Source organism: Eptesicus fuscus, chromosome 1 (assembly GCF_027574615.1).
Source record: "Eptesicus fuscus isolate TK198812 chromosome 1, DD_ASM_mEF_20220401, whole genome shotgun sequence".
In the NCBI taxonomy this organism is placed as follows: Eukaryota; Metazoa; Chordata; class Mammalia; order Chiroptera; family Vespertilionidae; genus Eptesicus; species Eptesicus fuscus.
The window spans coordinates 96404466-96418630 of NC_072473.1; the positions used below are offsets into that span (position 1 = coordinate 96404466).

The 14165-nt window shown below is 44.1% G+C and overlaps 3 non-coding genes across 3 annotated transcripts; all 3 read left to right on the forward strand.

Annotated features, from left to right (window-relative positions):
* The first annotated feature begins 950 nt into the window (after window positions 1-950).
* MIR507A (microRNA mir-507a) lies at window positions 951-1028 on the forward strand. The gene has a single exon (NR_129270.2). It is a non-coding gene; the product is annotated as a microRNA mir-507a (primary transcript).
* Window positions 1029-1359: 331 nt separating this feature from the next.
* Window positions 1360-1436, forward strand: MIR506 (microRNA mir-506). The gene has a single exon (NR_129269.2). It is a non-coding gene; the product is annotated as a microRNA mir-506 (primary transcript).
* Window positions 1437-13342: 11906 nt separating this feature from the next.
* MIR513 (microRNA mir-513) lies at window positions 13343-13422 on the forward strand. Its single transcript, NR_129041.2, has one exon. It is a non-coding gene; the product is annotated as a microRNA mir-513 (primary transcript).
* Window positions 13423-14165: the final 743 nt, after the last annotated feature.

The window sequence follows — 14165 nt, forward strand, 5'->3', positions numbered from 1 at the left end:
GTGTGAGAAATGTTATGGCTCTTTAAATTTGTTTATTTTTAACTTTTTATGTATAGAATTATTGTTTTGTTCTTTATCTTTAAATTTTTTTCTGCATTATTGTATTTATTGTTTTCTTTGCTGTTTTGGGTTTGTTTTCTGTGGGGTTTTGTATATTTGAATTTGTTGTATTTTGTGCATCTTTTTACTGCTCTATTAATTGGTGGTTTTTAAATGTGCATTGTTTAGAATTTTGAGTAGTATTTTTAAATTTTTATTGCTTGCACTGCACTGTTTTGTGTCGATTATCTTTGGTTTGTTTCATTATCTGAATTGTTATTTGCATGTGTTGCTTTGTCTGCATTTTGACTTTCAAGTATATAATATTGCTGCTTCTTCTGTTGTTATAGATCTCCAACTCTGACCAGAAGATGCCAAGACAAAACCCATATAGTGGTGTAAGGAGGAATCAAGATGTGAAGAAAAAGGTAATTCTGCCCAGCACTGTTCCAAATGAGCTGTATCAGGTCTGCAATGTCTAGATACAGTGATTGAGTTGTGTGGTCCTTTCTACTTAAAAACTGATTTTTGGGAAATACAAAAGTAGTTTTTAATGCTCTAACTATATCAAATTGAAAACAAGCAGAGCAATGTAGGTAAGTATTCTAAGTTTAAAATGAAAAGTGAAAAGGAAAGAAGGAAGGTTTATTTTCTCTCAGTTCTCAAATCTGTCCTATTAAATGTGCTGTGGTTGAGGGGTAGGCACTCAGGAAAAGGAAAAAAAAAAGAGTAACATAGTGATTGTTTTCCAGGTCTTTTGGGGATATTCTGTTAATTCATTATTGACTGGTCTTTTGGGGATATTCTGTTGATTCCTTATTGACTGAGAGTGTTGTGGTATTGATAGAACTGGCATACTGAGGGAATGTTGTTGGGGTTTGGGCAGGATCACCATCTCCAACTATGCTGTGTGCAGTGCTCCACTTCAGGAGGTGCCACTCATGTAGCTAACAATATGATTGGCATCTCTTAAAGTGAGGTAATGCACAACAGATACAGCATTGGATCTGGCCCTGGGATAGGATATAGTGGTTACTTGTACACAGTTGTTATTTCTTAAAACTTGGAATCATCCACTTAATACTCGCTGGTTTAATTCATTGGACCTTTTTCTTTTTTAGTTTATTTTTATTGTTAAGAATATTAGAGATGTCCTTCCTTCCCTCCCAACTTACCCCCCTCCCCTCACCCACCCCCTCCAGAGGCATTGGACATTTTAAGGAGCCTTCTAAAATCTAGTGAAAAAGGGTCCCAGGAAAAGCCTCATCTGTAGGTTTTTCAGGACTTTATATCACGTTGTTAACCTTCAGCTATGCTGTGTTCAGTGCCCTACTCAGGAAGGCATCATTCACATAAATTGATACATGAATGGCACCTTCTGAGTAGCGCAATGTGCAACATGGACAACATTTGTGGTGGCATTGATAATGATAGAGCTTTAGTCACTTTATAAATTCACTTCCTGCCTTCAAAATTTCTAAAATGTTTACACCTGTTAGTTTACTTTACAGTATACAAAACTTCTTTTTCCATAGCCAAAACACCCTCCTGCCCTACCCTGCTAAACCCCAAATTCATTTATGGAGTGTTGTTGTCTCCTTCCTCAAGGTTTGGATGATCCTCAGTTCCTCTGAATATTATTGTGTATCCTTGATGATGTCATCATATCAATATATATGTATGTATCCTATGTAATAAAGAGCTAATATGCTAATTAGACCAAACAGCAGAATGACCATCCTGACGACCTTCCAGAAAAAGCCAGGGCTGCGAGGGCCGAGCTCCTTTTATGAATTTCATGCATCAGGCCTATAGTATATATATATAAAGGATAATATGCTAATTAGACCAGGTCGACCGGACATCTTCTGGATGTCCGACTTCCTTCCGGACAAAGCCACAGTGGCGGGGGCTGAGGCCGAGGCAATTAGGGGTGATCAGGCCAGCAGGGGAGCAGTTAGGAGGTGATCAGGCTGGCAAGCAGAGGCGGTTAGGGGCGATCAGGCAGGCAGGCAGGCAGAGGCGGTTAGGGGTGATCAGGCAGGCAGGCAGGTGAGCAGTTAGGAGCCAGTGGCCCCAGATTGTGAGAGGGTGACCGACAGCTGGTTTAGGCCTGATCCAGGATGGGGCCTAAACCAGCAGTTGGACATCTCCTGAGGGGTCCTGGATTGGAGAGGGTGCAGGCTGGGCTGAGGGGAGAGACGCCCCTCCATGCACGAATTTTATATATATACTAGAAGCCCGGTGCACAAAATTCATGCACGGGGGTGGTGGGGTCCCTCAGACCAGTCTGCACCCTCTCCAATCTGGGACCCCTTGGGGGACGTCTGACTGCTGGTTTAGGCCCAATCCCCAGGATCTGGCCTAAACTGACAGTCAGACATCCCCCTCACAATCCAGGATGGCTGGCTCCTAACTGCTCACTTGCCTGCCTGCCTGATCGCCCCTAAATGCCCCCCCCTGCCAGCCTGATCACCCCTAACTGCCCTCCCATGCCAGCCTGGTCGCCCCACATAGCCTGCTGTTCAGTTGTTTGGTTGTCCTTCACTAACCCCCTTGCTGGCTTAGTCACCCCCAACTGCTCCCCCACCCTGCTGGCCTCCTCGCCCCTAACCATCTCTGCCTTGGCTCTGCCACCATGGTTTTGTCTGGAAGGACATCTGGTCACCTGGTCTAATTACCGTATTACCCTTTTATTAGTATAGATATGCATTGATTTCAGAGAGGAAGGGAGAGGAAGAGAGAAACATCAATGATGAGAGAGGATCATGGATCGGCTGCCTACTGCACACCCCACACTTGGGATCTGCAACCCGGGCATGTGCCCTGACTGGAATTGAACCATGACCTCCTGGTTTACAGGCTGATGCTCAACCACTTTGTCACGTCGGCTGGGCTCAAAGTGTCATCTTTAGACCCTGAGACAGAGGAGACTATAACTGTTTTCCGAAGAAGCTGAGTCTGTGCGCTGCGTTGGGGAAGGGAGGAGGGACCAGGGAAACCTAACAGGTCCTGGGCCCCCACCTGGGACAGTTCCCTGCTCCTCTGCCTCCTCCCAGGTCAGCAGGTGCACAGATCAGGAGCCCGGCTGACCCGGAGTGGTCCTCAGCAGTCACAGCTGGTGCATAGTGATGCAGGCGTCAGCACTTCTCACTTGTTTATTCTCCTGATTCCTCACCTCAGGACGTACCCCCACAACCCTCACCCTGTCTCCCAGTTTGCTCCCCAGCCATAGCTTCCCTTTCCTGGGCCCCCTGAACGGCAATGCCAGATGACTCTGTCCTAGTCTCCCCAGCCCCCGCCCACTCCCATCAGCAGCCATTGTCACTGGTGTGAGTACCTTGGGCTCTGAGCCAGAGCTGGGGTGCACCGGGGATGAAGATGTGAGGAGAGGAGGGGTGGGCAGCCATGAGCATGGCACACACACTCTTCCTAGCCAAGGTCCCACCAAAGCCCTTCGGAAGGCTTGTTAGCATGTTCCCAATCACTGTGAATGGAAACCTTATTGTAAAGTTTAATTCCTTCGCTGCCTGACTCAGTCTCCCAGCCCTGGAGCTCCCTTGTGCCTCAAATTCCATCAGACCCCAATCTCCACCATGAAGGGAGTGGTGCCTGTGTGCACGCATGTGTGCGTGCAGTCAATGTATCTGTGGGCCTAAGCCACAGGTACCCAGTGCCCTCACTTCCTGAATGTGGATTTAACCCCATCGCTCAGAAGGGACAGGACCTGGGGGCCAGGATGGCCAGCTCCCCCATCAGCTGCAGAGGAGAGAAAGGTGCCCCAACTGGGAATGAACCCACACCTAGATACATGCCCGACCTGGGATCGAACCCACAGCCCTTGGATGCCCGTGATGATGCTTCCCCAGCCCGGCCACCGTTCCGGGAAAGGCCATATTGTTGCATCCCCTTCGACAGGAGGTTGGCCGTGGCCTCAGAGCCTGACAGACAGAGCCGAGCCAGGTTCCCTGCAGACAGCACGCCTTTCCCAGACTTCCCTTTAGACAGCGAGTTGGGGTTGTGTTGTTTTCTTTGTCTGCCTCTCCAGGTGCGGCCCTCTTTCTGTTCCTCTGTGCAGAACCAGGGGGCTCCTGGGTCCCCCTCACACTCGGCCTCTCATTGCTCCAGCCACAATCAGAGGGCCCGGCTGCCCAGGGGACAGTCCAGGATGCTGCTGGACTCTGCTCTGCTGCTGAGGAATTTATCGCCTGTCCTTGGAGTGTGGAAAGTGGGGTTCATTTCTCAGAGTGCTGCTAGCCCATGGGTATGAACCCCCCAAATCTTCATGTCCTGCTCAGAGAGGGAGAGAAGCCAGTATGGCCGGACAGGACTGTGCCTGGCAGCCCCCTGCGGCCTCCTCCTCCTCGCAGGTGGGGAGCTGAGCTGGGCGCCAGGAGGGAGCAAAGTTATGCAGCTGCAGGCCAGCCCTCGAGGACTCCCTTCGGTTCCCACAAAGCTATTGAAGTGCTTAATTTCCTCCTGAAGAGACACAAACAGATGCAAACTTCTGTAAACACTTTAGGAATGAATCTAGTGCATTTGGCCTCTCAGCGGTGCTCAATGGCCAACAGGAAAATGTCTAATTAGTGCAAGTGGGAAGAACGGTCCCCTGGACCCTTTCCATTGCCCCATGGCTCCTTTCCAAGAAGCTCAAAGGGCCTTTGTCTGCTGGGTCACCCTCTCTCGAGCTTTTATGCTTGGATCTATGGAGAGTGGGGGGCGGGGGTAGATGGGCTGTGTTGTCAACCGTCTGCAGAACCCAGGCCACTTGGGTAGGCTGCGTGGGTAGGCCCAGAGCAGCGGGGGGGAGGGGGGCGGGGCATCCCAGACCCCAGCCACTCAGAACCAGCAACAGGCCACTTGGTGCTGGCATGGCTGCCCTGCTCCCGGCCGCTCGGAGCCTGCATAAGTAAATTAAGCTGCCATCTTTGCGAGTTAATTTGCATACTCACTCCTGATTGGCTGGTGGGCATTGTGGAGGTACGGTCAATTTGCATCTTTTTCTTTTATTAGTGTAAATATATATACACACACACTAGAGGCCCGGTGCCATGGCTTCCCTCACAGCCCCGGCTTCATCCAGAAGGATGTCCAGTCTAAATAGCACATTACTCTTTTATTATATATATATATATATATATATATATATATATATATAAACATACACACACACACACACACACACTCACACTGCTATCTATATAGATTGATATTGATTTATTATAAAAATTTGGTTCACATTATTAAAGAGAGTGTTAAATAGTAAGATGTTAAGTCCCCAGATCTGCAGGATGAGCCAGCAAGCTGGAGATCCAAGAGAACCAATGGTTAGTACCAGTATGAAAGCTGGCAGGCTTGAGACTTTGGAAGAGTCAATGTTTCAGATCAACCATAAAGATAGGATAAAACTAATGTCTTAGCTTTAAGGCAGTCAGACAGGATGGATTATCTTGTACTCAGTAAAGAGTGACTCTTTTTATATTTAGGTCTTTAACTGATTTGCTGAGGTCCACCAACATTAGGAAGGCCAATCTTCACCCAGACCAAATATCTGATCACAATATGGCCCAGTCAAGTTGACACATAAAAGTAACCATCACAAGTCCACCCCTTGTCAACTGGAAACCCATATGCATCTCCATAATTATACTTAACCTCCAAATGAAGACAATAACAAGGTCATAACTCCGCCTAACATGCATACAACTGAATATACACTAAATCCTTCCCCAGAAGAGGATTGATGTTTACTCTTCTCCTTGATATCTTGTAACTGAAATATTATGATGTAAAGTTTAAAATATTTTATTACTAAAGTTAGTACATCTTACTTTACAAGCTTGAGGGATAAGAAATGGAAGAAAACAAACATATTTGTTGTACAATATCCACAAATCCTATTTAATAAAAGAGTAATATGCAAATTAACCATCACTCTGCTACAAGCTACGCCCACAAGCCATGCTCACCAGCCAATCAGGAGCAAATTTGCAAATAAACCCAACCAAAATGGCTACCACCACAGAGAGCAGGAGGGAGGCTTGGGTTTCCCCAGCAATGGAGGAAGCCAAGCTTTCCACCTGCCCTTGCCAGCCTAGGCCTCTGCTTAAGGCTACAAAGTTTCAATTATAGAAGATACATAAGCCCAACAGAAATGGCTGCTGCCATGTAGCAAGCAGAAGGCTTGGCTCTGCTCCAGGCTACAAAGTTTCAATTGTAGAAGATAAATAACCCCCAGATACCAGGGCCTCCACTTGTGTCGCCAGGGGGCGTGGCTGGCCTGCAAACCACCACAGGCCCCTCGCCCAGGCCACCCCATGGCACAAGGGAACCCACCCAGCCTGATCTGGGACACCCTTCAGGGCAAACCACCAGCCCCCACTCGTGCACCAGGCCTCTATCCTATCTAATAAAAGAGTATTATGCAGCTTGACCATCACTCCAACACACAAGATGGCTGCTCCCATGTGATCAAAGATCCTATTCCCATGTGGACACAAGATGGCCACCGCAAGATGGCCAGCAGGAGAGGGCAATTGGGAGGGACCAGGCCTGCAAGGGAGGGCAGTTGGGGGCAATCAAGCCTGCAGGAGAGGGCAGTTAGGGGTGACCAGGCCGGCAGAGGAGGGAAGTTGGGGGTGACTGGGCATGCAGGGAAGGGCAGTTGAGGGGGACCCAGGACTGCAGGGGAGAGCAATTGAGGGGGACCAGGCCTAGTATATTCATAACAAAATAAGGAGGAAATATCACAATTTCACATTTCTGTAACTGGTTACATGGTTTCAGCTGTTATTTATAACTACTTTCTTCTATTCATTCTGTATTCCCTTTGCTTTCAGGGAGCACATCAGCTGGTCATGGTTCTTTACATTGTAGGGTGACCCAAACCTTCTTCCCTGAAGGGTTTGGGCCATTAGTATCCCTGCTTGTATTGATTTCATTGTTGTAGTTTTCCATTGACCTTAATCACAGGACATGGTAATAGTAAAAGATGCCCTAAGGAATCTCCTATGTTCCAGACATACTCTTCCTTACCTCCATTGTGGAGTAGTAGTCCAATTCCTCTTTGGTAATCTGGATCTATCACCCTAGAAAGCACAGTAACTCCCCTCTCAGAACTTTAGATACTTAGGAAATATTGTGTTGGCTTTTCTTTTTCTGTATTTTGGGATATTTCTTTATGACATTACTAAAGGCCCGGTGCATGGATTTGTGCACCAGTGGGGTCCTTTGGCCATGCCTGTGGGGATCGGGTCGAAACTGGCTCTCCAACATCCCTGAAGGGGTCCTAGATTGTGAGAGGGTGCAGGCCAGGTCTAAGGACCCCACCAGTGCACAATCAGGGCTGGGGAGGAACCTTGGAAGGGTTCCAGGGTGTGCCCGGCCTGTCTGGCCCAGTCCTAATTAGGGCCGGTCGAGGCCATCTTGCCCAGTCCTGAAAGGGGCACATTGGGACTGGCTGGCCGGAGAGGGACCGCAGGAGGGCTCCAGGGCATGCATGCCCTGTCTTGCCCAGTCCCAATCAGCTGGACCTCAGCAGCAAACTACCCTACCAGTTAGAGAATCTGTCCCCTGGTGGTCAGTGCATGTCATAGCAACTGGTTGAATGGTCCAATTGTTGGACACTTAGCATATTAAGCTTTTATTATATAAGATAGCCAGGGGAAGTTCCTATCACCCACCTTAGATCTGTGGTGCAGCCATTAGGCTCTAGAGACTGACATCACACTCTCCACACCCTCTAAATCAGTGGTTCCCAACCTTTTCTGGCCATGCCCCATCTAAAATCTGATGCCCTCCCTGTGACATATAATTCTTATTATTCAAAAAGTGAACTCTTATTCATGTGGCATCCATGAAAGAGAAAAATAAAAGAACAAAAGGACAGTTGAAGTACTGAGGAAGAATTCACTAAGAAATAGTTAAAAAATAATAATAATATGAAGTGATATGAAAAATTACCAAATAAAATTTCAAAACATATAATAGAGAACTGAAATGCATAAATAAGTCACAATATATATTTGTATACTGTATATGAGGCCTCTAGAATTATTTGAAATGCAAAAAATTCATTGTTAATAACTTATTCTGACATTACCCCCCTTAAAAATTAAATTGTCCCCCTGTGGGGTGTGTAACCCATGTTGGGAACTACAGGATTTATAGTTAAATCCAGCTTTGTGGCACAGAAGTTCTACACAAAGAAAAGTAATGTAGGACATTGAGACTGTCATTTCTGAACTCCTGCCTGAAGTGGCTGACTTTATTTGGAGCAACCCAAGTGCCCATCAATAGACTAGTGGATAAAGAGGAAATCCTACATAATAAAAGGGTAACATGCAAATTGACCACACCTTTGCTACACCCAAGCCACGCTCACCAACCCAAGCCACGTCCACCAGCCAATCAGGGCGAGCATGCAAATTAACCCAGCCAAGATGGCGGTTAATTTGCATACATAGGCGCCCTGAGCGGACCGCCTATGGCAGAGGCTTTTGGCCTGGTGCCAGAGCAGAGCCCCTGCAATCGATCGCTGGGAGCTGGGTATGTGCTCAGGCACCAGGCCAAAAGCCTATGGTGGAGGCTTTTGGCCTGGTGCCGGAGCAGACCCCTGCAATCAATTTCAGGGAGCTGGGGTTTGCTTCAGCCTGGTGCACGAGCGGACCCCCTGTGATCAATCGCCTAGGCAGGGAGCTGGCGGTCTGCTTTCGGCCTGGGCAGGAGCAGACCCCCAGCGATTGATCGCAGGGAGCTTGGTAGGACATCAGTAGGACATCCCCTGAGAGCTCCCAGTATGTGAGAGGGGGAAGGTTGGGCTGAGGGACCCCCGACCCCCAGTGCACGAATTTCATGCACCAGGCCCCTAGTACATATATAAAATGGAATATTATTAAGCTATAAAAAGAATGAAATCTTACCATTTGTGACAACATAAATGGATTTAGAGAATATTATGCTAAGTGGAATAAATCAGTCAGAAAAAGCTAAGAACTATATGATTTCACTCATGTGATTTATGAAACTGAAACTTCTGAACACAAATGGAAGTGTCGTTGTTGCCAGAGGGAAGGGTGTGGGGCATGAAAGGGGTCCTAATATATGGTGATAGGAGAAGATTTGACTTTGGGTGGGGGTACACAATGCAATATACAGATCTTATAACACAGAAACACACACCTGAAACCTATATGTCATATTAACCAATGTCACTCCCATAAATTTAACAAAATAAACTTATTTGGTAAAAAATACACATTTCTATTAAGTTTTTTTTACATAAATTTATAACATTTCAAAATTTAAAAAAAAAGAAATATTACATACACCATGATTCCATTTATATGATATTCTTCAAAAGATAAACTTATGTTAATGAAGAGTACATGAATCATTCCAGGGTTTAGAAATGGAAGAATGTGAAACTACAAAATGATAACACGAGGAATGCATCCAATGCAGCTATTCTTTATCTTGATAGTTGTGACATTTCCTGAAATCTATACATGTGTTAAAATCATAGGACCAAATATATATACACAAAATTTCAATTTTACTGCACATTATTTTTTATCTATATGCTCTTAGTGTATGCAGATTTTTATTATTTTTAATTTTTAAAGACTTTAATTTTTAGAGTGGTTTAGGTTCTCAGCAAAATTGAGAGGAAGATAAAGGAATTTCACATATACCGCCTGCCCCCACCCATGCATAAACTCCATATTTTCAACATCACTCAGCAGAGTATTACATTTCTTACAACTAATGACACTATTCATACATAATTGGCACATAAAGTCCATAGATTACCTCAGTACATTTTTTTCTTGGTCTGGCTATGTGTGTGTGTGTGTGTGTGTGTGTGTGTGTGTGTGTGTGTGTGTGTGCTTTCTCACTTCTATAATTACAATGTATAGTAACTCACTAGGAAAATTTTATCTATTGATTGTCTGGTGGTACTCTTAAAAAATTAAATGTGTTATCCTTATAACATAAATGCAAGCCATAAAGGGAACTCCACCAAATGGCACTTGATAAGGCCATTGGATTGACTGCCATTGAGCCTTTCTTGGATAAAAAAAAAAAAAAAAAAAAAAAAAAAAAAAAAAAAAAAAAAAAAAATTGATGGTAGGAGAGGTGGTGGCTTAAAACATTATTTTTAAAGCATCTTTTATGTCTACAAATCTTCCCTTTGCATATTCTTACACAATGTCCCAGTCTTAGGTGGTCCAGGTAAATAGCCCCTGAAAAATATTTCTCAGAATGTAAAGATAGGAAAATATTATCTCACAATTATACTCCAGAGCTTGCCTTTAATATCTCATTCTCTGATAACAGGAACCTGGAGTCCTTAGAGAAATGGTTAATTTTAGAGCAAGGGAAATTTCAATACAAGGTGAGCCTTGAACAGTTTGGAGTACCAGAAATTTAAAAAGTATTTCCAAAAAGGGATTGAGCATAAGAAATGACCCAATCTGATAGAACCTCCATTTGCCAAAGCTTAACAATTTTTATGTTTGACCAGCAAAATCAATAACAATAGTATTTCATTAAAACTTAAATAATAAATCAATATCTATGAGTCCATATTGATATAGATTATTGAATAAGTAAACATATGTGGGAGAAGGTACAAACCTTCCTTAAAATAAGAATTATAAATGATATGTGAAGATATTCTTGTCTACAAGAGGTGCTTAATGCTTCTCCATTTGAGTGTGATCTGGGCCTAGTGACACATTTCTAAAACATACCATATGGAAAGTGAAAAGTAGTTACTTTATAGTACAGAAATCTGGCAAACGAATACAATTTTAAACAAGGATGTAAAGGTTAATACTACCAGTGAATGCACCTAATATGATGCAATGAGAAGGGTACTTCATCTCTATGGTATGCTTCCCCAAACTCAGAACCCTAGTCTAACTTTTTTTAAATAAGAAAAACTCAATTTAAGGGAATTCTAAAAAATGCCTGGCCAAACTATAAAAGGCATAAAAAAGAACTGAGACATTTTACTGATCAGAGGAACAGAAAAAGGAAATTAGTGGGAAAATTGATGAAATCCAAATAATGTCTATAGTATTGTTAATGTTACTGTGTCACTCTTAATTTCTGAGTGATGGTATCCTTTTCAGGAGCTGGTGATAGTTATATGAGAATTCTCTATACTAGATTTATACCTTTTGCATAAATAATAAAATTATTCCAGAATCAATGTAAGAAAAACAAAGAAACAACTAAAAAGTATACATTCAGGTCTGCTTCTGCCTTGTATATAAAACAATGAAAGGTATGGATTTCAAACTCAATGACACAAGAAAGCCAGATAAAAAACGAACTTGATTTTTCTTGAACACATTTGAGATATAAGTTTACAGATCTATTAAGTAGCTTTATTTTAAGGAAAGATAGTCCCTCCAATGAGAAGTGGGATGTGGAGCTTGGCTTACCAGTGACAGAGAGTGAAGTATCTGTACTGGCCTAGCAAGCACCCAAGGAACAAACAAAAGCAGTCTCCCACTAGGAAATAGGCATGGCACTGGAGAGAGATCCCTATGTGGCTTAGATGTGATGGATGTCAGAGATCAGTTGTAAAGCAGGAGCACTGAGAAAAATCCTCTGAAACCTAGACATCACCCTAAGAACAAAACCATGCTAGAAGACTTTAAAGCCTGATTGCATTTATGCTAACTACCATCCTATCTAATAATAGACAAATATGCAAATTGACCATACCTCTGACACACCCACAAGCCACACTCACAAACCACGCCCACCATCCAATCAGAGCGAGCATGCAAATTAACCCAAACCAAGATGGCTACAGCCACAGAGAGCAAGGTTTTCTAGGTAACAGAGGAAGCCAAGCTTTCTGCCAGCCATTGCAGGCCTAAGCCTCCACTCAAGCTACAAAGTTTCAATTATAGAAGGTAAACAAATTCAAACAAATGGCGGCAGAATGGAGCTTGAGAGAGCAGGCCAGGGTTGCCGGCTGCAACAGGGGAAGCAAAGCTTTCCACACACCCTGGCTGGGCTCACCCGCTTAAGGCAACAAAGTTTCAATTATAACCCCAACTCAAATGGCTGCGGGCCTTGGAGGGAATAGCAGGCTTGGCTCTGCTCCAGGCTACAAAGTTTCAATTGTAGAAGGAAAATAAATTCCAGATACCAGGGCCTCCGCTTGCATTGCCAGGGGGCGTGGCCAGCCTGCAAACCACCACAGGCCCCTTGCTCAGGCTGCCCCACGCCCCAAGGAAACCCCACCCTGATCAGGGACACCCTTCAGGGCAAACCAGCTGGCCCCCACCCCTGTACCAGGCCTCTATCCTATCTAATAAAAGAGTACTATGCAAATTGATCATCACTGCAACACACAATATAGCTGCCCCCATATGGTCAAAGATCCTGCCCCCATGGGGACACAAGATGGCCAACAGGAGAGGGCAGTTGGGAGGCACCCGGCCTGCAAGGGAGGGCAGTTGGGGGTGATCAACCCTGCAGGAGAGGGCAGTTAGGGGTAACCAGGCCGGCAGAGGAGGGAAGTTGGGGGCTAACAGGCTGGCAGCAGAGTGGTTAGGGGGTGATCAGGCTGGCAGGCAGAAGCGGTTCGGGGCAATAAGGAAGGCAGGCAGGCAAGCAGTTGGGAGCCAGCAGTCCTGGATTGTGAGAGGGATCCCAGATTGGAGACGGTACAGGCTGGGCTGAGGGACAAACCCCCTCTATGCACGAATTTCGTGCACTGGGCCTCTAGTAGCAATATAAACCCAATCCTAGGTTAATAACTGACAAGATTGACTCAACTACCCCTATTACATAAGTAGAAGTAGTGGGTTCATTTTCAGGTACAGATATCATTTACCTCATCCTCTACTAGTCTACACATAATGTTCAGCATCAAATACAAAATTTAACACACGCACAAAAGAATACAAGGAAACCTAGTACCAAAAGACAAAGAAATCAATAAAACCAGACTCAGAGTTAATACAGATATTGGAACTATTAGACATGGACTTTACCATAACAATGATTAACCTACTTAAGTATCTAGTGGACAAATTAGACATCTTGCATAAGGTGATGAGGAGTTTTGGTACAGAAATAGAAAATATGAAAAGTTAAATGGAAATGCTACTATAGATAGTGAACAAAAAAACTCAACAAACTACTTTCAGAAATAAACATTTTCTTTGATAGGTCCACAGTTATCTTGACATACAAAGGCAGAAACCTGTGAAGGCCTGAATGACAACTAAGATACGGAGTAATCGGATTGGGCTGCCACAGTGACCCGTTCAGTGTGCAGTGCTTTTCACAAGAAGGTGCCATTCATGTGGGCTAAAATATGAACGGCACAATTTTGTGAAGAGTAATGTACAACATGTAGGGCATAAATGGTGGCACTGTGGATGGTATTGTGGCTGCAAACACAGAGAAGCATTTTTTGGAGCCAAGGCACCCACTCTGCAGTGCTGGGACACCTACCTCAAGGAATATTTCTTGCCTTCTAAGAGAATATTCACAGGAACTTGAGGGCTCCTGGTAACACACTTCCACTAAGGTTCTTTGAGAATTCATATATTTTTGCCACATGAGTCTTGATTAAAGTGGGGAAAACATTATATTAAGAACACAGCCCTCCATCTTTTTCAGCTGAGACATCTTTCTCTATATTGCCAAATTCCTTAAACTTTTTTTACATATCAACTTATCATAATTTGCAAGACTTTTCTTTTAGAGATCACAACTACTCTCCTGTCTCTCAGATTTCTCCATTGCTTAACCCTAGATTCCATTTCCCTCTTGAAAACATTTTTCCCCAGATTTATTGCGGTATGATTGAAAAATAAAACATGCCTATATCTGGGTTGGATGTGTTTTTTAAGCTGTGAATTGTGATTATTTAATATACATTGTAAAATGATTACTACAACCAAGTTAATTAACACATCCATCAACTCACATAGCCTTTTTGTGATGAGAACACTTAAGATATACTCTCTTAGCAACTTTTAAGTATATAATACAGTATTGTTAACTGTAATCACCACGCTGTACATTACGTCTCCAGTTATAACTGGAAGTTTGTACCCTTTGACCAACATCTCCCCATTTTCTCCACA